We start from the raw sequence: 25820 nt of genomic DNA, 5'->3' as shown, positions 1-25820 counted from the left end.
GGGCGGAGGCAGCGGGTAGGGTTTCTACACGGGCGGGCTGCGTTTTATATGCCCGCGCATGAAATGACTAAAATGCCCTTGGCGGGGCACGGAATTTGCAGGCGGTGGCATTCGCAATTTAAAGACGATGTGGCCACCTTCCTCCTGCCTAGCGGTTCTCCAGGCTTTATAGGTTAAATTCTTGCCGAGGTAAATGAAATCCTCGTGACATGATCTTCTCCAAGATGCATCATGCAGTGCACGACGCAACCACAAAGGTCCAACCTCGGTAAGCTCTCCACATATTCGTGGAATGACAAATGTCCCTCGGAATAGTAGACGTGGTTTCTCTCCACCCCGCCATGCCTGCCCGTGCCCGGCAAATGCACCGCCTTAGAGCCTGTCGGCCCCAAGAACAAGGCATAGTCTCCCAGGCTTGTCACTTGTTTTAGATGAGCAATGCTACATCCACGGAATGATTTACGTAATGTTACGTGCTAATCTGATGTGGGAACGTTGGATTGGATTAGGGGGAGGGGGAGGCCCACCCCACCTGAAAATCAGGAGGGTTCAGTTAGTTGGCGATGGAAGTTTATGTAACAGGCACGTAGCCTTTGGTAGGTTTAGGATTTTTGCTTTTAGATTGTAGAGCTCAAACACCCTGAAAGATTGATTTTTGCAATAGCTGCTTCTTGGTCCGACCTTTACCGCAATCACCGGTTTGCCATTCAACTCAAAGATGTATTTGAAGATAGAAATCAAATCGAAGACTTGCAACACCGTCATTGGGACGGTTTGTATGTAGACACCGGTGATCTCCGGGGTGTCATCTTTATACGAGCTCATGCGGATTATGAGAATTTGATTGTGGGTTAGGCCATGTAGCCTTCCATTGCAGAAGGCGATGTCTGTGAGCACCGTACGAAAAAGGCTGACTCGGCTACATCCTTGTGTTGTCCATCCGCCTGGAGAGCCAATCGTGCAAAGCGCTATCTTGCACTCCGTCGTCATTGCAGCCAGAATGCAGCTGCTGGAGGAAGGTTCAGCAGACGATTTGTTTAGCTGAGACGATGTTTTTAATGGGAGTGGCACCGAACGGCCTCGGGTTTATGCATCTACAGAAAATAGTCCTCTTTTTCTCGGAGAGAGCCACCACAGCGCGAGAGAAGGGGTTGATGATCGAGATCCCGGATCCGAGCGTCTCGCCGGCGATGCCTCTCGGGAACGACAGGAGTGGGACGCGCAAGGCCCTGCCGTCCTCGGGGCTGTACGCTCGCATCTCCTGGTCGTGGTCAGTGTTACCGGTTAAGGGGAGGAGCAGCGGGAGGGCGGACAGCGCTGGGTGCCACGACGTGACCTGCAGACAGCCCTGAAGCGGCCATTGTCGTACTCGTACACCGAGGAGCACACGACATAGACCGCGTCGAGGAGGTCGTCCGGGAGCTCGGACCACCACTGTTGCTGTTGGACGACTCCGGCGGCGGCGGGGGCCATGTGATTAGCCATTGGATCTGGCCGTGTCGATCGGAGCAGAGTATTTTTGGAACTTACGAGAGAGATTTTTTTTTTGAGAAAAAAACTTAGGAGAGAGATGAGCTGCGGCAGTTCGTCCAGGATCCGTCTGTTTCACGTTCGTTGGGCTCTTTATTATCTTCGCTTTAGGGTTTTCCGTTGCATCTGTACGTACGTACGTATATCAGGCCCAAGGATATTGACGTGCGTACCACTCTTTTCGATCAATCGATCTCTCTTGCAAATGGTCGCAACACAACCCTACACGTACTAGCCCGGCTCCAACCATCGATGGCCAGCGACATCCAAGGGCGGTGGCCCGACCTGCCCGGCGACCTCCTGCGTGCGATCTACCGGTTGCGCTCCTCGCGGCGGTGCGACCGCGCGCGTTTCACTGCCGTCTGCAAGTCCTGGCGCGCGGTCACGTCATGGCATCCAAAGCCGCCGGCCATCCCGCTGCTGGTCCCGTCGACCAGCAACGGCCAACGTGATCGGGCGATGCGGGCGTACAGCCCGGAGGAGGGCAGGGTCTTGTGCAACCCCCTGCCGTGCTTCACTAGGGGTTGCCGGATCGTCGGATCCCATGACGGCGGATGGGTGGCCGCCGTCCTGGGCCCCCAGGTCGTGCTTGTAAACCTCTTCACGTGCGCCCGGGTGCCGCTCCCCAGGGTCTTTGCATGTCGATGTCCCACTACTCAAGAAACCACTAGCAAGATCTTCATCAAAAAAATTATCTTCTCCAAGAACCCTTCCTCACAAGGCTGCATCCTCGCCACGATAACCACAAGATGTGGTATTGCGGTCCATACACTTGGATGTAAGGATGAAGACGGGTGGACCACACGAGGATGCGGCACCGACATATGCCCGAGCCTAGCAGACATTGCTTTCTACAACGACGAGCTCTATGGCCTCGTGAGTTTTGGGATGTTATATAGCTTCGTCCTTGGCCGAAACAATACTGGAGCTCCAGTAGTCACTGCATTCAATATAGTAACTTTCGACATACCCATCTACGGGCATGGACATGGGATGCTACACTATGCCCACTACATAGTGGAGCTGCGCAGCAAGTTGGCGATAGCCGTGCAGGTCAGCCATTACAAGGCTCATAGTTTTAGGGTGTCTGAGCTTGTCAACAGCGCCACGAGATGGCCACACAAATACACGTGGTCAGAGGTGGCTAGCTTGGGCGACCACGCATTATTCCTAGGGCCAAGATGTTGCAAGGCGGTACAGGTTTCAGGCGTGGGTATGCATAGCATTGTGGAAGCGAACTGTATCTACTACTCCTCTAGCCACAGTGACGTCGTGGACTGCTTAGCTATATTGGATCTCGGTAGCTGCGCCATTTATTGTTGGGAAAGCGATAATGTGGTTGACTCGGAAAGGATCATGTCACGTGGATACCACTACCGCGAGAAGGATGAAAACTATGATTATGGTGAGAGCGATGGTGGTAATGGCCATAATACTTGTACCTGGGTTCTGCCTCCACAAATTTAATTTTCTACCAGCACGTGCTGATACCACGTTATTATGTAGGCGCGTTTATCCTTTATGTACTCTAGAGCGTTTATCCTTTATGTACTCTAGAGTATATTCTCTAACTTTGTGCTTGCAGAACTGCTATGGCTCACGGACAGGAACTCACGCCGTCTGTGGCTCAGAGGGTCATCCACGAGTCTGGCTCAGCTAGATGGCTGATGCTTACCAAGACGAACTACTTCCACTGGTCTCTACTCATGAAGGTCATGATGGAGGCGCGTGGCTACTAGGACACCATCGAGCATGGCGACGTCGACTTCCACGAGGACCGGATGGCACTGGAGGCCATCCTTGGAGCCGTGCCCCAAGAGATGGTGGGCAGGCTCGCCGTGAAACTGACGGCATAGGCGGCATGGGATGACATCCCCACCATGCACATCGGCGATGACGAGTTCTAGAATATTGAATTCCATGACGGCGAGTCAGTGGATGATTTCTCGATGCGGCTCGGGTCCACGATCACCAATCTAAACGTCCTTGGCGACAAGATCTTTGAGGAGAAGTCAGGGCGCAAGTTCGTGCATGTTGTGCCACCAGTTCGTGCATGCACCGCCAGTTGAGACCCTTGTAGACCTCAATACACTGCATAATTAGGTAGGAAAAGATCGTAACTGCCCAACTTACTATCTATTCGCGCGTCCAATAAGGTGACTATCTCCATGGACGAGCCGGACACGGACAGGTTTACATCGTCGTATATAACAACGTTTACCTCTCGCGCCCGTCACGTATACGATCTCCTAATAATCCTATAATAAGCAATGCTAATTACAAAACGTGTACCATCCGGCCAACAAACAGATCTTTTCCAGTTATTATAGAAAACAAAAACAAAAAACAGGTCTTTTCCTACCGGCCGGACGTCAGATCAAATATAGGCTTCGTGGGTGCTGCATGGGTGTCTTCAGCATCGTACGAGTACTTGCGAGTTCCCTCGGAAAGTAATCGCTGGGAGCTAAGCGTGAGCATATCGTCGACCTCATCGGGGCCTCTGTCACAAACGACAATCGACATGTCGATGGCCGGCGCCGAAGGGCTTCCCGACGACCTCCTCGGGGCGATCTACCACCGCTGCTCCTCGCCGTACGACCGCGCGCGCTTCGCTTCTGTCTGCAGGTCATGGCGCGCCGCTGCGTTGGCATGGCGCACGCCGCTGCCAGCTCTCCCACTGCTCCTCCCATCGACGGGCAACGGCCGGTACGACCGGATGACGCGGGCATAGAGCCCCGAGGACGGCAGGGTCCTGGGCGCTCCGCTGCCATACTTCCCTTATGGCAAGAGGATCGTGGGGTGCCATGACGGCGGCTGGGTTGCCGCCACCATTGGCTGCAGGGTCGTGGTCGTGAACCTCTTCACCCGTGCCCGGTTGATGCAAAGGGACTTCACATGTAGGTGCCCCAACCGCTCTAGGAAGGACCGACAAAATCTCCCTCGACAAAGTTGTCTTCTCAGATGACCCTGCCACAGAAGGCTGTATCATGGCCGCTATAACGAGCAAGTGTGGAATACTGCTCTGCAGGCTTGACTGTAAGGGCGCCAATGGGTGGAGCACCGGAGGATGCGGCACGGCCAGCATTCCGAACCTTGTAGACATCACCTTCTACAACGGAGAGCTCTACGGCCTCTCGTATGCCGGATTTTTACAGAGGTTCGCCATCGGCCGGAACAAGTATGACCCTTATGTGGTCAATTGGCACTGTGTCCAACAAGTGACCACGGAAAGGCCCATCAGCCATGAGGGCACCAAATACATCTTTGAGCTGCGTGGCAACCTAGCCGTAGCAGTGCCAGTCAGCATTTGCAATGCTCAAATTTTTAAGGTGTTCGAGCTTGTCGCCTGTTGGGACAGTACGAAAGGGTCATACTACACATGGGTTGAGGTGACGAATTTGGGGGACCACGCCTTGTTCCTAGGGTCAGGATGCTGCAAGGCGGTGCATGTGTCATCAATGGGGGTCATGCACGGTGTCGTACAAGCGAACCGTATCTACTACTCATGTCCCGGAGGCTGCGTGAACCATTTTGCTATGTTGAATCTGGGTAGTTGTAAAGTGTATTGTTCAGGAAGTGACAACTTGCAACACTCCAATGGAATAATCTCAAAGGGATACCATTACTACACATACGGTACTAGTTGGGAGAACAGTTGTACATGGGTTCTCCCTCCAGACTTTTAGCTGCTTTGCACATGCATGCGGGTACCACATTATTATCTTATTTCCATCGAGTGATATTCATTCACTTTACCTTGTTTCCATCGAGGAACTACTATACTAGTTGTTTTGCTTTTTATGTTATTTGTAATGTCGTGTATGTTGAATTTTTTTTCTATGACCGGCTCTGTGCCGGCAAGGGCACGAGCACCCAACAGTGGCCATGGACGCCCTCCAGAGGTGGCTGAGAGAGGGCGGGGTGGTGTACCTGGAGTGAGCGGATCGGGCGGAGCTGCCGCCAGTGCTGCGTGCCAGACCGGAGGGCCCCGCAACTCGCTCTATCATTTGACATACTACAACGTGCACCCACAATAACTGATAGTACCTTTCCTCATCATATTTATTTTCCCGCAATACCTGGTCATTAGCCTCGTGTAGTTGTAATCATTCATACTAGGCTAGCATTTTTGCGCGCACATGACCAACCAGGTGACAAACCATGGCTATACTATAGAAAAGATAGCCAGGAGCGACATGACCTGTTGCTAGGCTACATGCATGCTTGATCGATTTGCTATATGTGCGTCTTGTTTCCTGGCTAGTACTGCAAAGCGTGTGTACTGCAAGGTTCCCTCCTGTGCTGGTGTACCTCACCCACAATCCTCATGTTCCATCGGTACACCTAAACCGGGTCACGCGGAGGGGAGCCTTCCTTCGCACAAACAGAGACAACGTGATTCATATGCAACGTACAGTAGACGGCCACTTCGTAATCTCAGAACCTATACAGAACACTCAATACATCCTTTTCTGCTACCATGTACAACCCCATTAAATTATTCTGGCACATATCTCTATTGACAATTCGATGGCTCAGATATGGGGATCATCTAGACCCCAGGCCCCAGAGCCAATACAATGAATGGATTTTTCACCCGCAAAAGGAAACAATGAATGAAATTTTGATTGAGCGCCACCTGAAAAACAGTCGGCAGAAAGATAGGAAAAATGACATATTTTGGTTCCATCGATGTTTTTTATGCATAGTCAACCAATAAATTATAGTAACGAATATTGCCCGATAACACTCATAAGTAAGAATACTGTGCCACGTCCATCAGGCAGTGGTAGCACTTTGGGATGGTTGATTTTCGCGACCATACAAGTTTTCTCACCGGTCACTGCAGTGCAGCAGTTGGAGTTAAACTTAGAGTTAATGCTGCACTTTACACTTGAACCGCCAGTCGTCTACCAACTGAACGTCACTGTTTTTGAGTCATGCGACTATGCGTCGACGTCGACGAGTCGCACTCACAGGGTTGACTCAAACCCCTCGACTAGTCGAGACTCGTCGACCGGCCAGGCTCGACTCTTCATGAGTCGCTACCCCAAAACGACCTGTCGACTCATCGACTCGAAAACTTGCTGAACATAATGTTTTTTTATGAAGAAGAAAAAGTGAATTCAACCTTTTGGGAATTCTGTACTTTCTTTTCTGGTCATATATGATGTTAAGTCTGTTGCAGCAATGTTGGATGTGTTCATTTTGGACATCACAAAATTCTAAATGTATCAACTGTATATATGTTAGTTTTATGTGAAATGAGAACTGGTTATAAGATGTTGGCTGTGTAGTAGTGGTGTTTGCCTTTTGGAATCAGTATTCATTTCGGAATCAAAGGGGATACAGAAACAAAACCCTGCTGGTTCTGGTTTCACTTTTCGTACTAGTGCATGTCGCAAGTCAGTTTGCTTGCCTGGTTTGTGTCTGTGTACTGTGCTCACAAGTTATGAAGTACCTCCTGCTACTCTTGACTAATTCGCTCTCTACTTGTCCAGTTTACATGCATGGTGGAGAAGCTTGCCGTCAACAAGAGCTCTTCACCCTCAACTACAAGCAGTAGGGAACCACCATGGCCGACATGCGGGTGTGTATTATTTGGATCCGCAGCAAAGTCCGATTCTTTTGTTTGCCTCTAGCCTTGACCATTTATGTCTCTTGTCATCCTTGATGCTGGCTGTCGGGTACCAATTCGACCACAGTGCTATAGCTGTAGTTCTTTTTTTTGTTTCCGTAAGTAACTCCATTTTTCTTGGAATCCTACTTTCTGAACTGTTTCATTTGTTTTGCAAAAGAGTTTCCAAATTATGGAGATGAGCTTTGAGCCTTTTGGAACAATGCTCCCACTTACTCGTAAAATAATACAACCTTTAAAATCGGCATTCTTTTGGAATGCATTAGTGCTTAAGGTTCAAATCAGAACTGAGAAGTAGGTTTTGGTCCTGAAAATGTTAGCAATCTAATTGTTAAAAATGCAATATCGGTTTGTGATAGGACTCTGATATATTGTGAGCTTTTGAAGTTATAAAAAGCTTGTGTGCTCACAATGCTTCAAGCATCATGGAGGTTGGAATATGAACAGAATGATTTTTTTTAGAAAGAAACAATTAATATGCTAACCCAATTTATATTTTACTATTTGGTCATGCTTAGAAGATGAGGTTTTTGCTCCTGTGAATATGTGATCACTTGTTTGTAACTGTAATTGTAATGAGGCGGCTGCTCCTGTTTAGAAGATGTTTGTTTTAATCATGTTGGTCCTTTGGAACCACGTATGTCATGTGTTAGCCATTTGTAAAAATGTGGATATTTTGGCCCGTGAACTATGGATATCTTGGCTGCGAACATCACACTGCTACTCCTAGGGCTACTTGTGGAATATTTTCAGAACACATTATGCTAATTATAGCCCGCTGCACATATGTTTAAAATAGTTGTATCGTTTAAAATGCTATTTCTTTCTATGACAGTCTTTGAGATTTTTAATTTGATGAGTTGCTCCTCTCGACTGTAGTCTGATGCCACCTCACATAAAGGCAGCTCTTGCCGGCTTCAGGAATTTTGGTCGGTTTTGTCTTTTTTTGGCGAGTTCAACAGCAACGGGATATCCGTGGTAATGAAAATTGGAACTCAGAGTGTGTTGAAATTCTTGTTCATGATTTTCCCCAGCCCTCGGCTTTTTAGAGTAATATACGCTAAGGACGGCTGTCTTGTAAATTTTCTGGATCGCATGCATGGAAATAAAAGCAAGTATTTGACATTGATATATGGATGCTTTTCTGTATTGATTGCCTATGAAGTCAGGCCTGTTTAGGCAAGGGTGTTGATGACTCGGAATCCGTTGATAGCATGTGTATTGTTGTGTGTACATGTTGAGTTTCTCAACTCTTCAGTTTGGTGTTTTCAATTGCAGGCACTTGGTCGGCAGTGGATGCCGTGGAGGCGATGGTCATGCAGCGGGTCTTGGTCGCCACCGGCAACAGGGTGGCGGTTGTGACATGCGGCGGCTTTGTGTGAAGCAAGTGAGCTACAACAGCAGCAGTAGCAACAATACAAGAGAGATATCAATGGCAGTGGTGGTAGTATAGCAGGAGATGTCCAAAGTTCATTTGGTGGTTGCTCCCTTGTGTCGCGTCACTACAATGGTAGTCATGATTCCTCTGGCTTTGGTTGGTTGGTTTTGAAACCCAACCCAACCCAACCCAACCCAAGAGGAGGGGAGGTTAATTTAGAACTGAAACAAGTAAAGTTGTACTCGCTTGCTTGTTTTGACTTGCCGATCGATGCTGATGTTGCTAAGCCCCTGGTGGTGGCTTACTTATCATGATATACTATCATTTATTTTGAAAATACACTCTCAATATACTACAGTTTACTTCTTATGTGGAATTTGTACCGGAATGAAAAAATGAAGTTGGTTTATCATCCTAACTTGTTGGTTCAGACACAGAGATAAAAACAAGTGTGATGCATCGCTCCTTGATTTAGTATTTGATGATTACTCCAACGTATATGAAGAGATGGCCACTGAAAAAAAGAAAAAGATAATACTAGTACCCTTTTGGTAAGAATTAGTAGTCAGCATCTCCCAATGGGGTGAGGCAGAGAGACTACTAATAAAACAATGATTTTTTTCAGCAAAAACTTAGTTGTTAGATTAAACAGCCATTCACCAAGATTTGGTTTACATTGATAGATAAACAACGTGCCAGACATTGACTATAATTTCTTAATGAAATAACAAAAGAATGCCAATTAGTAGATTTGATTGATATTAGGGTTTAGTCAGATGCATGAAAAATTTGGTTGGGACGCAGAAGAGCACACACGAATGAGAGTTGGAACAGTTCAGATGATCATAACACGTATCCTTTGAGACAAATTGTATCTCGTCGTTTGTTAATCTGGTATGGTATATGAATCTCGTGTGGAGAAAAAGTTGGAACGATCCACCTAGCCTTATTAAATATGGGCCCTTTGGTGGATGTGGTGGGGCCTGCCTGTCGGTTATCTCTTTGCTCCAACCTCTGAACAAATTCTATCTAGTCAACGAAATTACAGCAGCCCCGCTGAACCAATCTCGTTCCATCCTCAATTCACTCACCTGGTTCCGAGGATGCATGCGCCGCTGCCGCAGCCTCCTCCTCTTCCTCCTCCATTACTCCTTCCCTCCGGTCTGCGTCTATCCAAGCCACTTCCATCCATTGGCCGCGGCCTCCTCTCATGCGGATCGCGCCCCCATCCGACGCCTCCCCGCTTTCCCCGCTCCCATCCTTGCCGAGCGCTCTCCTCTATAAATGGCCATCGACCCATTTCCTCCCGCCTCCCCATCTGCTGCCTGCTTCCCACACATTCACTGCCCACCATGTTTCAGCCAAGCGCCTCCACCACTCGCTCGCACGGCGCCTACAGAAGAGATGGTCCATGCCCGAGCACACGAGCTCTTAACCAAAGCAGCGCCCACGGGTCTGGCAAGTTGCATTCCAGCCGTACACGCTCGATCTGCCCATCCGCAAGCCACCCTGGGTCCTGCAGGTTTGTGATATAGCATACATGCTCATGCCTGTTATGTGTTCGTTCAAATTCTTGCTACGTATTCCCCTTGCAAATACAGACAAGTGCATGTGTTTTTATTGCGGGTAAGAAGTAGTACTTTGTAGTTTGTACTACTAAATTTTGATTGAATGAAAAATGGGTACTAATCTAAACCACATCTACTGGTAGATTACCAAATGAAGATGACTGAAACTTGAGGCCGTTTGGGGAACTTCGAGTACCTTTCCTTTGAACCCACCTGCCTGCAAATACGATCCCTCTTGTCTTCGCGTGCTGGAATTTCATAGACATGGAAACAGGTTCCTCACCTTGTAACCCCGGTTCTCTCCGCATTCTGTATATATATTTGTGGTTGTCCCGTTTGTTTGTGAGTGGAAAAAGGCAACTACCACTACTCTTGTTTTTCTTTTCGTCTATAAAAGAGGATTAAATGGTTAAACGGAAGTTCAAAATCAAGAATACGGCTGGCAGACTTGACACACGGTTCTGAAGGAACACCCTTTGAACATGAATGAATTCTTCGGAGACAACATCTCTCAGGGGTGTTCAAACTCGGGCTAAACACAAGTGGGAAGTGAGGGGCACTGGTACAATTTCTTTTCTGCTAATTCATATAATGAAAAACATGTCAGTTTCCATGGGTTTGAGCAAAGCAATTTTGAACACAGCTGACATAGAGAAAGAATGCCATGCGTGTTTAAATTATTCTTAGAGCTGCTCATTGTAGCCTGTAGGTTTGTAGTTCACAACTATCCCAGTCTGTTAACTGAATTTATTCACTAATAGAGATACTTTCAGTTAAAAAGTAATCTAATCAACTTTATTTGTTCAGCACACTTTGGTGGCAAGTTTATGTGTTGAAATTACATGCTCACTCTAATGCATCTTCCTGTTTTTTCCTCTTGTATATTCCCCATGACTGATTAGGGAAAGCACTCTATTCTTGATGTCTTGATTTGGCCGACCGATGTTTTTCCCAGAAAACTTTATAGGTTTAAATTACTAGATTGATCCTAATTACATGTTTGGTCCATAAATTGTCTTCACTCATGTATCCGTGCATCCTTATGTTGAGTTTTGGTTAATGGAATGAAGCAAGATAGGAGTGGGGAGCAGTATAGCCGAATATAATTAGATGACTGAAAGTGAATATTGTTAGATGGTTCATGTTTTGTTTGCTTGTGTCAAAATTAGGTACTAACTTTAACCCCACCTACCGTCTGGCAGAGGGACCAAACATATATAGATGAAAACTGAAGGCTATTTGGGAAACTTTGATTAGCTTTGAAGCCACCTGCCTGCCGATATGATAACTCCTTCTTTTCGCTGGAAAATAAGGAGCATGGCAGCAGGTTTGTCACCTTGTAACCACATTTTTTCTTTGCATTCTATATTTTCGTGGTTGTCCCATTTGCGACTAGAAAAAGGCAACGACTACCTCTCTTGTTTTCGTTTTGTGTTTGTGCAAAAAAGAGTTAAAACGATTATGCGGCAGTTCAGAATCAAAAAATACGCTTGGCACACTTGACACCCAGTTATGGAAGAACGCCCCTCTGAACATGCTTTCTTCAAAGACAAAATCCCCAAGGGTGTGTTCGAGCCCAGGCTGAAGAACTAACTGGGACGGGGCACACTAGTACAATTTAGCTACTGCTAATTCATGTATTGGTAAACATGTCGGTTCCTTTCGGTTTCAGCAAAGCACTTCTGAAATCTGCACATTTGACATGCAGAAATAATGCCTATATGCTTCAATTACTCTTAAATGAGATCACCTCACTTAGCATGTATGTTTGTAGTTTACAACTATACCAGCCAGTTAACTGACTTTTGTTCATTGATAGAGATACATTCAGTTAACAACTAAACTAATAAAGTTCGTTGGTCCAATACACTTGAGTGGCGAGTTTATATGCTGAACCTAGATGCTCACTATAATGCACATTAAACTAAAGTATGGTTTCATCTCTACCTCACTCGATTTGAATGTCTAACCGATGCTCTGTTACTCCAATGTGTCTTGTATGTTAGATTTCCCTGCTAAATGTGTCTGTTCAGAGTTGAGATATATAAACTTGAAAAATCAATGATAGTTTTAATTAAACATGGTTAAATTGGAAAAATTGCTTGCATTGCAGCAGTACATCCTTCCCGCTAGAAATCCATGGAGGCATTTATTCAGATTGAGGCCAATTGCATACATCCTAGTAGCACCAGCATAAGGTCTAAACTAAAACGAACTTGCGTCAGTTTGTGTCAAGTGCATATGCTCCAGCTCTTGTTATTATTATTTTTCTCTAGCTGTTGTTGTTGCCTCGAGCTCAAGCATATTTGGATGGCAATACAGATTACTTGCATTTTTTGTCTTGATTGGGTTCGAAGTTGATCTGATCATGGCGTCTATATATACACAACAGGGATCCCAGCCCCCAGGATTACTATAGCATCTTTTGTTTGATTGAACCAATGGTATGCACGTCTTGGTGCAGATGGAAGAGGCTACATACAGTTATATTTATGTTATATGCACTGACTGAGTACTCAACTGTTGCTTCTCCACAAATTGTTTCTTGGCACACCTTCCCTTAATGTTATCACCTAGCTTGCGCAAACAACTACCTGTGATGTGTTTGTGCCTTCTGATTAATCATAGCGCTGGCAATATATAAGTTTATTTTAGTGGCAGATTTGATTGGTTCCATTTCTCCTTCCTCTCATGCCTGCTCTTTGATCTTATAGGGCCTGAGGTTTCACACGGGAACAAGGGTGGTGCTGGTTGCTGCTAGGGTAAACACCTGGTAGTAAACTAGTAACATTAGCCACATTTGCCAGCAGAGCAACCAAACGAAGACGAAAACTAAAAGACGCTTGGGAAACTTTTGGTACCTTTGAAGCCACCCGCCTGCCAATGCGACCCCTCATGTCCTCATGCCGGAAAATCAGGGTATGGCAACAAGTTCGTCACCTCATAACCCTGTTTTTCTCTGCATTCTATATCTTCCTGGTTGTTCTGTTTGCTATTGGGAAAGACAACTGGGTTAAATGATTAAGCGGCAATTCAAATTCAAGAATACCTTTGACACGCTTGACATCCAGTTCTGAAAGAACATCCTTTGAACATGAATGAATTCTTCAGAGGCAACATCTCCCAGGGGTGTCCAAACCCGGGCTGAAGCAACTGGGAAGCAAGGTGGACTAGTACAATCTCTCTTCTGCCAATTTCACATAATGATAAATAGGTCCGTTTCCACGGGTTTGAGAAAAGCAATTCTGAACACACCTGACATAGATTAAGAATGCCATGTAAGCTTCAATTATTCCGTAAGGTGCTCACCGTAGTCTGTAGTTCAGAACTATACCAGCCAGTTAACTGAATTCTTCACTGATGGAGAGTCGCATTCAGTTAACAATTAAGCAACTGGGAGCGAGGGGCGCTAGTACAATTTCTCTTCTGCTGATTCATATAATGATAAACGTCTCGTTTTCCATGGGTTTGAGCAAAGTAGTTCTGGAACCTGAATGCACCCGACAGAGAAAAAGAATGCCATGTGTGCTTCAATTATTCTTAAAGGTGCTCACTTTAGCATTTAGGTTTGTGGTTCAGAAACTATACCAGTCAGATAACTGAATTTATTATTCACTAATAGAGACGATTTCAGTTAAAAACTAAGGTAATCAACTTTATTTATTCAGTACACTTGGGTGGTAATTTTGTATGCTGAAATTAGATGCTCACTAAATTACAGACTAAATTGAAGCATGGGTCCAACCATGTCTCACTCATTTTCATGAGGAGTATTTGGTTTGAAGGAGGTTGGTCAACCATGAGCAATCATTCAGGTAAATTATCAGACCACTACCTAAAGGTTGTAAGTAATAGCTAAGAAGTTGATAGTCTCCTTTAGCCAAAATCCTCCTAGTTGTTATGTGAAGATTACATAGATATAAGAGCTACCATTAAACTAGATGCAAAAAAGGTATGCCCTGTTGAGGATGATGGGCCAGCCAACAGGTGTTTAATTCAGAAGATTCAAATATGAATGTGTTCATGAGAACAATTACGGCTTTGCTCCATTCCTGAATGTTGGTTGTTGATTGCTGAATGATGTCGATAGGGGTGTAGATGTTACATCATACTGCATGATGCCAACAATTGATTTTACCAGTAGGTTAAGCTAGAAAGGTCACCATGTGAATGTTACACATGTTTTTGTACCATTAGTCATCCTCTGTTTTTGATGACGTACTGTACTAAAATCTTCCATGCACATTATCATGTTGATTTCTTAAGAAATATTTTGGTCAAGGAAGCAGAATATGTTCGTAATAAATGTAGGATTTTATGTGTTCTCTTATCAGACTCACCATTAAGTAACGCAAAATGTAGTATAGCACAGAATTTTATGAGTTGCTTTTTTGTGTTATACTTAATACTTGGTATTAATTAATCTTGTCCGTTCTCTTGTTCCAGGGAGTAGCTCTCATTTCCGCCATCTGATGGTTGTTGTTGTGATCTCCAGCGGCGGTGGTGCACTTCCTTGTGTCTAGCACCAACAAGGCAGTGGGGTTATCACCCCGTAATATTTGCGTCGGCTCCCACAACTGTCTTCTCGGTTCCCACCACTCAAGTGAGTCCCTGGTATCTCCTTCCTCCCTTGTCTGCTATGGGAGCTAGAATTTGAATGATTTAATAATGTGATCGAGCTGATGACTGTGGTCTATGGTGATGGTCTTCTGGCCATCGAGCTGACAGTTTGGATCTGTGGTGGTGATCTTTTGGCCAGCACACAATCTTATTATTGTCATCATTTTTGTTGTCGATGAAATGTGTGTCCAAATTTTGTGTCCTTCGCAAGACTCTATGGCTACCAGGATCCCACTAAGAGCTATTATATGGTCTCTATGTACCTCTGATACTACTGCCGTAGTGTAGGTTTGTGGTGCATGCTAATTCAATTTTCTTCGTGTTTCTGGATTTTGTTCAATCAGACTGCAATCTGATGGAATCAGGATTGTTTTAGGCAAAGCCTCTAGTCTATTTGGTCCTTCTTTAGAAATTTGTCTTGCCTGCAAATTATGTAGCAGCTAGGTCATCTGTTGACATCTGAGTTTTCAAGTAAACCACAACTCATTTGCTTGTATTTCAAGGAATGGCTTGCAAATCCAACTTTATTTTATTGATTAGCTACCTATCCACAATAGAAAAACTGAAACACAACAGTTACGAGATTTATTTCTTGCCCTCTCAAGAATGAGCAAGCCTAAGATTGAGTAGACATTTAAAACACTACAGTTATGCGATTTATTCTTAAAGGTGATCATTGTAGCCTGATAGAGACACATTTAGTTAATAACCAAGCTAATCACCTAATCAAGTTCACTGGTTCAGTACACCCATTAGCCGCTAATAAAGGACATGTTGCCATGCTTGTCTGATGTATAGTAAGTATGATAGTGCATTTTATCTCCTAAGTCAAAAATCTCATGGATGTAACCTTTATATCATAGGTCAATCACAATAGCAGCGATGCAGGAAAGCTCCTTGACTTGAAAACGCTGGCACTCTTAGGATGTGGAGCTGTCCTCCTCAGGCGGGTTGGCTGCATAGTGAATGATCTTCTCGATGGCGGCATCGATAACAAGGTGATTTTGTTTGGTTTTTTCTGTAGTTTGTTCTGGATGCGGACAACACCTTGGACTTAGCGTGTTTGTGAAAAATGCCATTCAGATTGTTGCAGCGATTATCATGAAAAGTGATCAACTGCAATTTTGAATGTGTCACATGCATATATCTTACCCTTTGAACCAGGGTTGTAGCAAAATTAAGTGTCAAACTTTAGACGAAGTGTCAAATTCAAAAACTCAGAATAAGTAAAACAATTGGCAGCATATTTACAAAACAGAACATTAATTCAACATCATCAAGCACCCAAATTTTGTGGAACATGATAGCAGAAAGTGATTGACTTGATTTTGAACCTTTGTGAATTAAAGATTGAGAGAGAGAGAGAGAGAGAGAGAGAGAGAGAGAGAGAGACTCAATAGTACAAATCTGGCATTCTTTATTAAACCAATACGAGGAGGGACTCAACCCAACAAGGATAGGTCACCTGTCACCTCCTCCTAATGCTCCTATACTAATTAATTGGGTGTGAAATCTGTCTATAAAAAACAACCAGGAATTTATAGGACTGAAATCTTTCTATAAAATCTATAAATCGCAGACAACCCTATTATATATTTGTCTTATATTCTTCCTTTCTCCACTTCATAGATAATCATATGTTATCTCTTATGGACAGTGTAATGCGCCAATATCACAAAGTCGAGAATAGCTATATATCTGGAGGGAGAATCCACATACCACCATGATAACGGCCCTTCATGAAGTATCCTACTGACCCAATCTTGTTCAAGTTATCGTCAGCGGCGTCGTTCTTTGTGTCGTCTTCCTTGTAGTACGTATGTTCACCGCTGTCATTTGAAACTGTCAAGAATACCTTGTCTTTGGGGACGATGTCATTTGGACCTAAGCAACAATAATCATGCGAGTAGTAGATATGATTTCTCTCCACACCGCTACACATGCCCTTTCTTATATGCACTGCCTTGCATATTGTCTCCCCCAAAAACAAGGCGTGGTCACCCAAACTTGTCACCTTCAGCCACTTGTGCTTGTAAGCTGTCTTTATTTCACTGGCGGGGATGTCGACGAGCTTGAACACCTTGAAGAAAGGCTCGATGTTTGGTAACCATTGGGTCTTCCATGCCATCGCAACCTTTCCCTGTAGATCAAAGATGCATTTGTAGTCGCCCGTATGGATGGTGTGATCGATCCTTTCCACGGCTAGCCGGCGTTCAGCGGTGACTATTGGTGCACCATCTTCATTCACGCCAATCTCAAACTTGAGGAGCGTCCGTTTGTAGTGTAGGCCATAATATATTTGCAGCGTAGGCCATAGAGCTCGCCGTTGCAGAACACGATGTTGATAAGCTCTCCCTTAGTAGGACATCCTTGTACCGTCCACCCGCTGTTCGGAGAGCCAAGTTTGCAGAGCGGGATGCCACAGTTGTATGTTATGGCGGCAAGTATAGATTCGGGCGAAGTGGGCGGCTCGGAGAAGACAACTGTCCGGGGGACGGGCAGCCCGGATCCATGGTGCTGGCTAGGGCAGACCATCGTGCCCTTCTTCTCGGGGAGCATCACCTCGGCACCAGAGAAGAGATTCAGAATCCTGAGTCTGACCTGGCCTGGTACAGGCAACGCGATCCAGCCGCCGATAACCCGCCTTCCCACAGCCTCGATCGGGCCCTGGAACTGCACGACCACGTCGTCCTCGGGGCTTCTTCCTGTTGCCGTCGCGAGGCGAGAGGAGCAGCAACGCGTTTCGTTTGTAATTAGCTGTCCTCGGGGCTGTACGCTCGCGTCTCCTGGTTGTGATTGGCTCTTGATGCATGGTTGCAGCGAGAGCACGTTTCGCTACAGATCCTGGCGCTCGGTGAACGTCCGCCCGTGGAATACGCGACATCTTTTTCTTTTCTTGGAGACAAGAACTACGTTTTGAGTCTGGTGGCCAAACTTGTTTTTTTTTTTTGGAGGGACAGTGGCCAAACTTGTTGATGGACGATCCATCGATTTCCCTCCGTACGTACGTACGTCATGCATCCGATCCATTGCACGCCACTTTTTTCTTTTTCTCTTGACTGATGACTGATCCGTTACCAAGCACGTCCTTCCCCTTCTTTTTCTTCCGAAAGAAAAAAGAAGCGCGTCGTTCCCTAATCATAATTCTTTTTCCAAAAATTAAATCAGCGTCCGGCCGGCTGCCGTGTATCCTCCTTTTTTTAATCTTCTCCTCCGTTTCCTTTAATTTCTTTTTTTTCCGTCCAATCCAAATCCAAACAACATGATTTATCGCGCGCGCTTTTCTTTTTTGGACATCTAGATCCTAACTAAGAGGGCATGGGAGATACTCCTTGACAATCGTGCCATCTTGTATGCCTGACAAAGTAACCTTTGGTTGGACTATGCAAGAAGTCCTTCAAACATACTCAAATTTGGAGTAACAAACAATGACGACGACCACGACGCGAGAGATCTGACTCAAAAATTGCATGGGACTATATGCTAGCAGATAAAATGATCATTCTTGACCAATATTGCGTGTCATCTGGCCGCTGCAATCTAGGCTCGGCTATGCAATCGAATATGCCAGCATAGACTTGACGACGACAAACCATGCTTGGGTCAAACGATGGCGATGAGACCGCTACCGAGAGGTTGTCGAGAGCTATTCAGCATGATGGAAGATAGGGTGGAGTACGTAAGAATCTCCGAGAGAATGATGGCTACCCACAACGAGACCTTGACAAAGGTTGAAACCTTAATAGATTCGGAATATATATGCATGACTAATCTACCTCATTCAATGAAGGTTTTCAAGTCCATATAACATTCGGAGTAGTAATCGATGATGATCATGACATCGAGAGCTCTTACTCGTAAAATAATACAACCTTTAAAATTGGCATTCTTTTGGAATGCATTAGTGCTTCAGATTCAAATCAGAACTGAGAAGTAGGTTTCGGTCCTGGAAATGTTAGCAATCTAATTGTTAAAAATGCAATATCGGTTTGTGATAGGACTCTGATATACTGTGAACTTTTGAAGTCATAAAAAGCTTCTGCTCACAATGCTTCAAGCATCATGGAGGTTGGAATATGAACAGAATGATTTTTTTAGAAAGAAACAATTCATATGCTAACCCAATTTATATTTTACTATTTGGTCATGCTTAGAAGATGAGGTTTTTGCTCCTGTGAATATGTGATCACTTGTTTGTAACTGTAATTGTAATGAGGTGGCTGCTCCTGTTTAGAAGATGTTTGTTTTAATCATGTTGGTCCTTTGGAACCACGTATGTCATGTGTTAACCATTTGTAAAAATGTGGATATTTTGGCCCGTGAACTATGGATATCTTGGCTGCGAACATCACACTGCTACTCCTAGGGCTACTTGTGGAATATTTTCAGAACACATTATGCTAATTATAGCCTGCTGCACATATGTTTAAAATAGTTGTATCGTTTAAAAAGCTATTTCTTTCTATGACAGTCTTTGGGATTTTTAATTTGATGAGTTGCTCCTCTCGACTGTAGTCTGATGCCACCTCACATAAAGGCAGCTCTTGCCAGCTTCAGGAATTTTGGTCGGTTTTGTCTTTTTTTGGCGAGTTCAACAGCAACGGGATATCCGTGGTAATGAAAATTGGAACTCAGAGTGTGTTGAAATTCTTGTTCATGATTTTCCCCAGCCCTCGGCTTTTTAGAGTAATATACGCTAAGGACGGCTGTCTTGTAATATACGCAAGTATTTGACATTGATATATGGATGCTTTTCTGTATTGATTGCCTATGAAGTCAGGCCTGTTTAGGCAAGGGTATTGATGACTCGGAATCCGTTGATAGCATGTGTATTGTTGTGTATACATGTTGAGTTTCTCAACTCTTCAGTTTGGTGGTTTCAATTGCAGGCACTTGGTCCTGCCGCTCGACAGGCGAGGCGGTGGATGCCGTGGAGGCGATGGTCATGCAGCGGGTCTTGGTCGCCGCCGGCAACAGGGTGGCGGTTGTGACATGCGGCGGCTTTGTGTGAAGCAAGTGAGCTACAACAGCAGCAGTAGCAACAATACAAGAGAGCAATCGATGGTAGTGGTGGTAGTATAGCAGGAGATGTCCAAAGTTCATTTGGTGGTTGCTCTCTTGTGTCGCGTCGCGTTGCGTCGCTACAATGGTAGTCATGATTCCTCTGGCTTGTGTTGGTTTGTTTTGAAACCCAACCCAACCCAACCCAACCCAAGAGGATGGGAGGTTAGTTTAGAACTGAAACAAGTAAAATTGTACTCGACTTGCCGATCGATGCTGATGTTGCTAAGCCCCTGGTGGTGGCTTACTTATCATGATATACTATAATTTGTTTGCTGGCTGATGGTCGTATTGAAAATACCTCTCAATACACTACAATTTACTTATGTGGAATTTGCACCCGAATGAAAAAATGGAGTTGGTTTATCATCCTAACTTGTTGGTTCAGACACAGAGATAAAAACAAGTGTGATGCATCGCCCCTTCTTTTAGGATCCTTGATTTATTATTTGATGATTATTCCTATATGAAGAGATGGCCACTGAAAAAAGAAAGAAAAAAGATGATTATTTGATGCGTGAGTAGTTTACCACAGACCTACGGGTCTGTAGGCAGTTCCTAGATGGCTTCTTATCTCCTTTTGATCTTCAATACAATATTCAGTAAACTTTTTGCAAAAAGCACTGATCGAGTGATTTAGGTCGTTTAATCACTTTATGACAAGTGGGGTTGTATTGTCGTGAGCTGACTTGACAAAACATTTACATACACCCCCTTAGATTGAAAAAATAAAATCAATCGACCCTCGTCCCTCCCGTTAAGCCGTCTTGCTGCTGCTTAGCAAGCGCCGAGACGAGCTCTTCTTCCTGTTGCTGTGGCACGGCGATGGCGGTGAGGTGGGTGAACAGAGGTCGTGCGGGAGGGGGATAGATGCCGACGCAGCAGCTCACGACATTCTAGCTTCTCCCGCCCGCCCACGCGCACGGCGACCATCACCAGCAGCAGCTCGTCTGCGGCAAAGGAGGAGGCGCCTGGGACCCCACGTCGGTGCTCGACCGCCGGGCCAGCCCCGCTGCGCATCCCATGCTGTCTTCCCCCTCGCCCCTGCCCGCCGGCGTGCTGGCCCTCGCCAAGAACGTCTCCGCGGCCCCACCGGCGCAGGCATGGCCGCCGCTAGGCCCCGGGCCGGCGGACAACAACGCCAAGGACGACTAGGTCCACCACCTGCCGGCCCTCGACATGGCCGGCGGGGCGACCCCCAAGCCGCCGCAATGCAGAAGCCGCACCCGCCGCCCTCCTCGCAGGACAGCACCGAGTCTGCTCCTGGCAGTTGTGCACGAGAGGGAGTCGACTGATTTTATTTTTTCAATCTAAGGGGGTGTATGTAAATGTTTTGCCAAGTCAGCTCCCGACAATCCAGCCCCACTTGTCATAAAGTGATTAAACGATCTAAATCACTCGATCAGTGTTTTGCAAAAAGTTTACTGAATGTGCGGTGTTTTTTATAAAAAGTTAGTGACCTCGTGGTTTTCTGCAAACGATGCCCCAAATGTGATGGTTTTGTGCAATTAACTCATTGGGATTCAGTTGGGCCTATCTAAATGGCAGCCTGATGATTGGTTTCATGATGTTATTCTGCGGTGATTCGGAATCTATATGGAACACAACAAATTCTGTGGTGATTCAGTCTTTGCGCGCATGCGCGCACACACACACACGCACGCACGCACAGAGATATATAGTTGAGAAAATATGAAAAGTGCCAGCAGACTTGAACCATCAGAATTTTATGACCTTTTCGTGGTAGTTTGAATTAGCTAATAAACTGACCACCGTCTTTTCAATGTAAGTTACTAGTATGATCGTCATTTTTTGATGGTTTTTATTTTCATTTGCAAGGGGCTGGGACAAATAGGACTGGACCTCATCTTTCACAGTACTCACTTCATTTGTAGCATCAACTTTATCCGACCCATGCGCCAATCCATTCCCTGCCTTTTGTTCGTCGAAGCATGTGCCCACAACCCCCTTCGGTGGCTCCTCCTGTACATGGATATCTGATCCAGGTGGTACACTGTTGTTCCGTTTAAGCTTATGTTGATTGTTCTGCAGACACTGCAGTTGTGCTTGCATCTTGTCATCTATTTTTGGAGTCTGCTCAGCGTTTTGGCCGTCTGTTCCAGTAGTGACCTCCTCCACTCCCAGTTTATCGCTGCATGCATTAGCATCCACATCCCTCTATGCACGGTTATCAACCACCTCCAATATACTCTGCGACTTTGTGCTGTGCAAATGAAGTTCGTATTATATGAGTCATATGCACAGTAAATACATAAGACCAATCAATGGAACATACGAATTTTGCACTGGCCTGGCCCTACATAATATGGAAATTTTGCAGTGAAGCCCCTACACATTTTGCATGTGACACCCTATAATTCCCTTCTTCTCGCAAGCAAGGACAAAATTTTGCATGTGGCACCCTACAATTTTGTTCTTCTCACAAACAAGGACAAAATTTTGACAAGTAAGCTGCAAAATTTGCTCAAAATTTTGGCAGCATAACGCGTTTAGCTCCTTAATATAGGCATGTACATCATTTCACTATACACATATGATACAACCAAGCCATCCATCATCATTCTGCATCTCTACGCACCATGCATGCTTCGATCACTACAAATAAATCAAAATGGGTTGGATCATATATGTCCCCTTGTTACCAACTTGGATCAGCATCCTAGCTACAACGTCTTCATCATGCTTAGGAAGGAAGAAGCACTTAATTCGCTTTTGACGCCGTCATAATGCACCTCATGGCCACCCAGCCGTCACAGGCATCTCAGTTTCCCATGCCTCATGTCCCTTGCCGTGGACAACTATCTTGACTCTCGAAGCCTTTCTCTTCTCATGCCGGCATCTAATGTTCCCCTCACTACTTGCATGCTCGCCATCACAACATGAAAAAACAAGACAAAAAATTGGCAACACGTGTTAGGAGTTCAGATTGCACCTGAGTGATTAAACAAACTGAAAATGGCTTCGGATTTTTGAGTCCGCAACCATAACAAAACTACAGAAAAATAACAAACAGAATTACCTTGTTATCAATGCCGCCATTGAGGAGATCGTTCACTATGCAACCAGCTCCCCCTAAGGAAGACAGTCGAGAAGATCATTCGCTTGTGCTCTTGAAGTCTTTCAAGCGGTCTCTTGTCCTTGACACCAACGGCAGATCAAGATTAGCTATGGTCACTCAGGAGATACATGTCGGCAATGCCTTCTCAGACTACACAAAGAACCTATCTTTACTAAGCACTCAATTTTAACAGTTTGGGGAGATTTCACTACTCAAAGTTTAAGAAATGACTTAGTGGCTCCAGATTGAGTGACCCATGACCGGGGAGTATAATTGCTTTAGATCACAACATCACGTGTATTTTGACATGTGAAATGAATTGTGAAAAAAATTATTATGCATTTTGGTGAAGCAGATGTAGGCGGCGTAGATGGGCTGCTCTCCAGGTCAGACTCTGTCTCCTCGCCCTCCAGAACACGTACATGAATAGCAACACAGATAGATAACATCATGCAATCTACTACTACATACCCAAATAGGCAAATAGGAACAAATAATTTCTGAAGAACAGATTGTGCAAAGAAGTTCCTGCTCGATAGATGGACATGGAGTAGTTGCTAGATTGAAATAATAACAGAACAGATCGTCCAGTCCAGTTGTGCTTGCATCATCATACATGCCCAAATAGCTGAGGAATACCTCACCTGAAGATAAGAGTGTTCCTTTAGAACGGCAAATGCTTTCGTGTGGTGGCTCAGGCAATGCTTGCTGAATAGCTTGAGAAGCTTCCTTTACACTAGTATCTGTAATGAACCAAGCAGATGTTGAATTACATATCAAATTTTGAACAACATTTTCTCCATCTGGGTAGGCGCAACAGGCTTTAGATGGTCAAATGCTCCCTCATCTTCTGAGTGGCATGGTGTAGATAGATACATTTGTATTTGCGAATGCACTGATCCATACATGCACACTAGAAAATGAATACAAATGGTATACTTCTGTATAGTGTGATTCAAGTGAGCATCTAACTTCATCATATAAGCTTGCCACTCAATTGTACCGAACCAGTGAAATTGATTGGCTTAGTTGTTAACTGAACGTGCCACTCCATCAGTGAAAAAATCCAGTTAACTAACTAGTAATGTAGTTCTGAACTACAAATTTATAGGCTACAATGGGCACCTTTACCAGTAATTGAAGCATACATGGCATTCTTTCTCTATGTCAGGTACATGTTCAGACTTCAAAAGTGCTTTGCTCAAACCCATGGAAACCAGACTGTTTATCATGATATTAATTAGCAGAAGAGAAATTCTACTAGCGCACCTCGCTTCCCAGTTGTTTCAGCCTAGGTTCGAACTCCCCTGGGAGATGTTGTCTCTGAAGAACACATGTTTTGAGGGTGTTCTTCCAGAACTTGGCGTCAAGTGTATCAAACACATTCATTATTTGAGTTACAGCTTAACCATTTAACCAGCTTTTACAATAAAAAAAATAGTACAACTTGACTTTTCCAATCACAAATTAGACAATGCAGAGAAAAATGGGATTACGAGATGACGAACCTGCTGCCATGTCCCTGATTTCTGGCAAGAAGACAAGAGGGATCGTTTAGGAAGGCAGATGGTTTCAAAGGTACCCAAAGTTTCCAAAATGGCCTTCAGTTTTGATCTTCATTTCGTTGCCCTGCCGGTGAATGTGGTTAAGGTTTGTACCCAATTTCCACGGACTATCTCCACCAGCGTCGTGCTTGACGGGGTTGGAGGCGCTTAGCCAGAACATGAGCAGCAATGTGTGGGGCGCTCGGCTCATTCTAGTGTGATCCAATATCAGCCTCATTGGTCCAATCATGTATCAATTTGGAGGGACCTGGCACTAGAGAAAGACATGGTCAACTAATTTTTGTAGCATGCAAACATGAAAAATGCAACCTTCAAATCGATACTGTGCTTCACACGTGTGGACAATGGAACTTCTTACCTACTATAAAATCTGTCAGAACTACAACAAATTGTTTGCATGTCTTAGGTGTCTTTGGATTTGAGTGACAAATAGTTAGATTTCCAGCAGACATGATAATCGAACATGCAAGGCAGACTTAGTAGAGTAAAATAATTCATAGACGGCATATCTAGCAACAAGACTAGATGTAACAATATAGCATACTCAAGATACTCAAGAACAATAGGTCAAAATTCAAGATAGCTTTTACTGTAATAATATTTCACAGAACTGAGTCAAGTATCTCGAATGAACACAAGAAAGTCTGCTCGGATATAACTATAATCACGATGGGATTATATAGTGTGAGTTTTTATTTTTCCAAAAAGACTCAACTAGGCAATAATAAAAGGTCATCAAAGAAGAAATGATGAGTGAGCTCAAATACAAAAGAGAAGTGCATATTACGACCGCCCACAAAGAGAATTCTCAGAATGAGCTGGGTAACATTATCATCATTACAAAAATAACAAGGCAACATGCTTCCAGCCTACCAAACATTTGCATACACACAAAACGAATGAAGCACCAGATAGTGTGGTCAGAATGAACTATAACATTTAATTGATATCAAAAAACCCACATAGGGAAGTCTTCATAGAGCTGGGATGACCACTTGGTCACATCACACACTACACTATGTAGAGTGGTTTCCTTCTTCAAAAGAAAGGAACATAGTTACTAAGTGCAAATAGGACTGAACTGTGTGATGATTTATTTATATGGGCAAGGAAATCATTATAGAAACTTCCAAACCTATGCGAAAACACAGGGAATGGTACAACATAGTCATGGCTCGATGACCACGTACCCAAACAAAAATGGGAATAACAAAGAAGGAAGAAGATAGCACCTTCAAACATTTGTGTCCTAGGCCGAACCATGCCATCACCAGTGACAGTGGAGGCAAGAGTTGGCTAAACACACAACTCTGGACCAGCCGTACCGACAGTCGTGGCCATGAGGCATGACCACACGAAGGACCCCGGGGAAGAGCAGAGA

General features: G+C 44.8%; 1 long non-coding RNA gene and 1 pseudogene across 1 annotated transcript; one reads left to right on the top strand and one right to left on the bottom strand.

The window, feature by feature from the left end:
* LOC119282668 overlaps positions 1-1473 on the bottom strand; it is a 23022-nt pseudogene extending 21549 nt beyond the window's left edge.
* Positions 1474-10303: 8830 nt separating this feature from the next.
* Positions 10304-15782, top strand: LOC119282667. The gene is made up of 5 exons (XR_005138824.1): positions 10304-10388; positions 12829-13033; positions 13836-13929; positions 14561-14717; positions 15598-15782. It is a non-coding gene; the product is annotated as an uncharacterized LOC119282667 (long non-coding RNA).
* The last annotated feature ends 10038 nt before the right edge of the window (positions 15783-25820 follow it).

This window comes from Triticum dicoccoides, chromosome 3B (genome assembly GCF_002162155.2).
Source record: "Triticum dicoccoides isolate Atlit2015 ecotype Zavitan chromosome 3B, WEW_v2.0, whole genome shotgun sequence".
In the NCBI taxonomy this organism is placed as follows: Eukaryota; Viridiplantae; Streptophyta; class Magnoliopsida; order Poales; family Poaceae; genus Triticum; species Triticum dicoccoides.
This window is presented reverse-complemented; position numbering and strand designations above follow the sequence as displayed.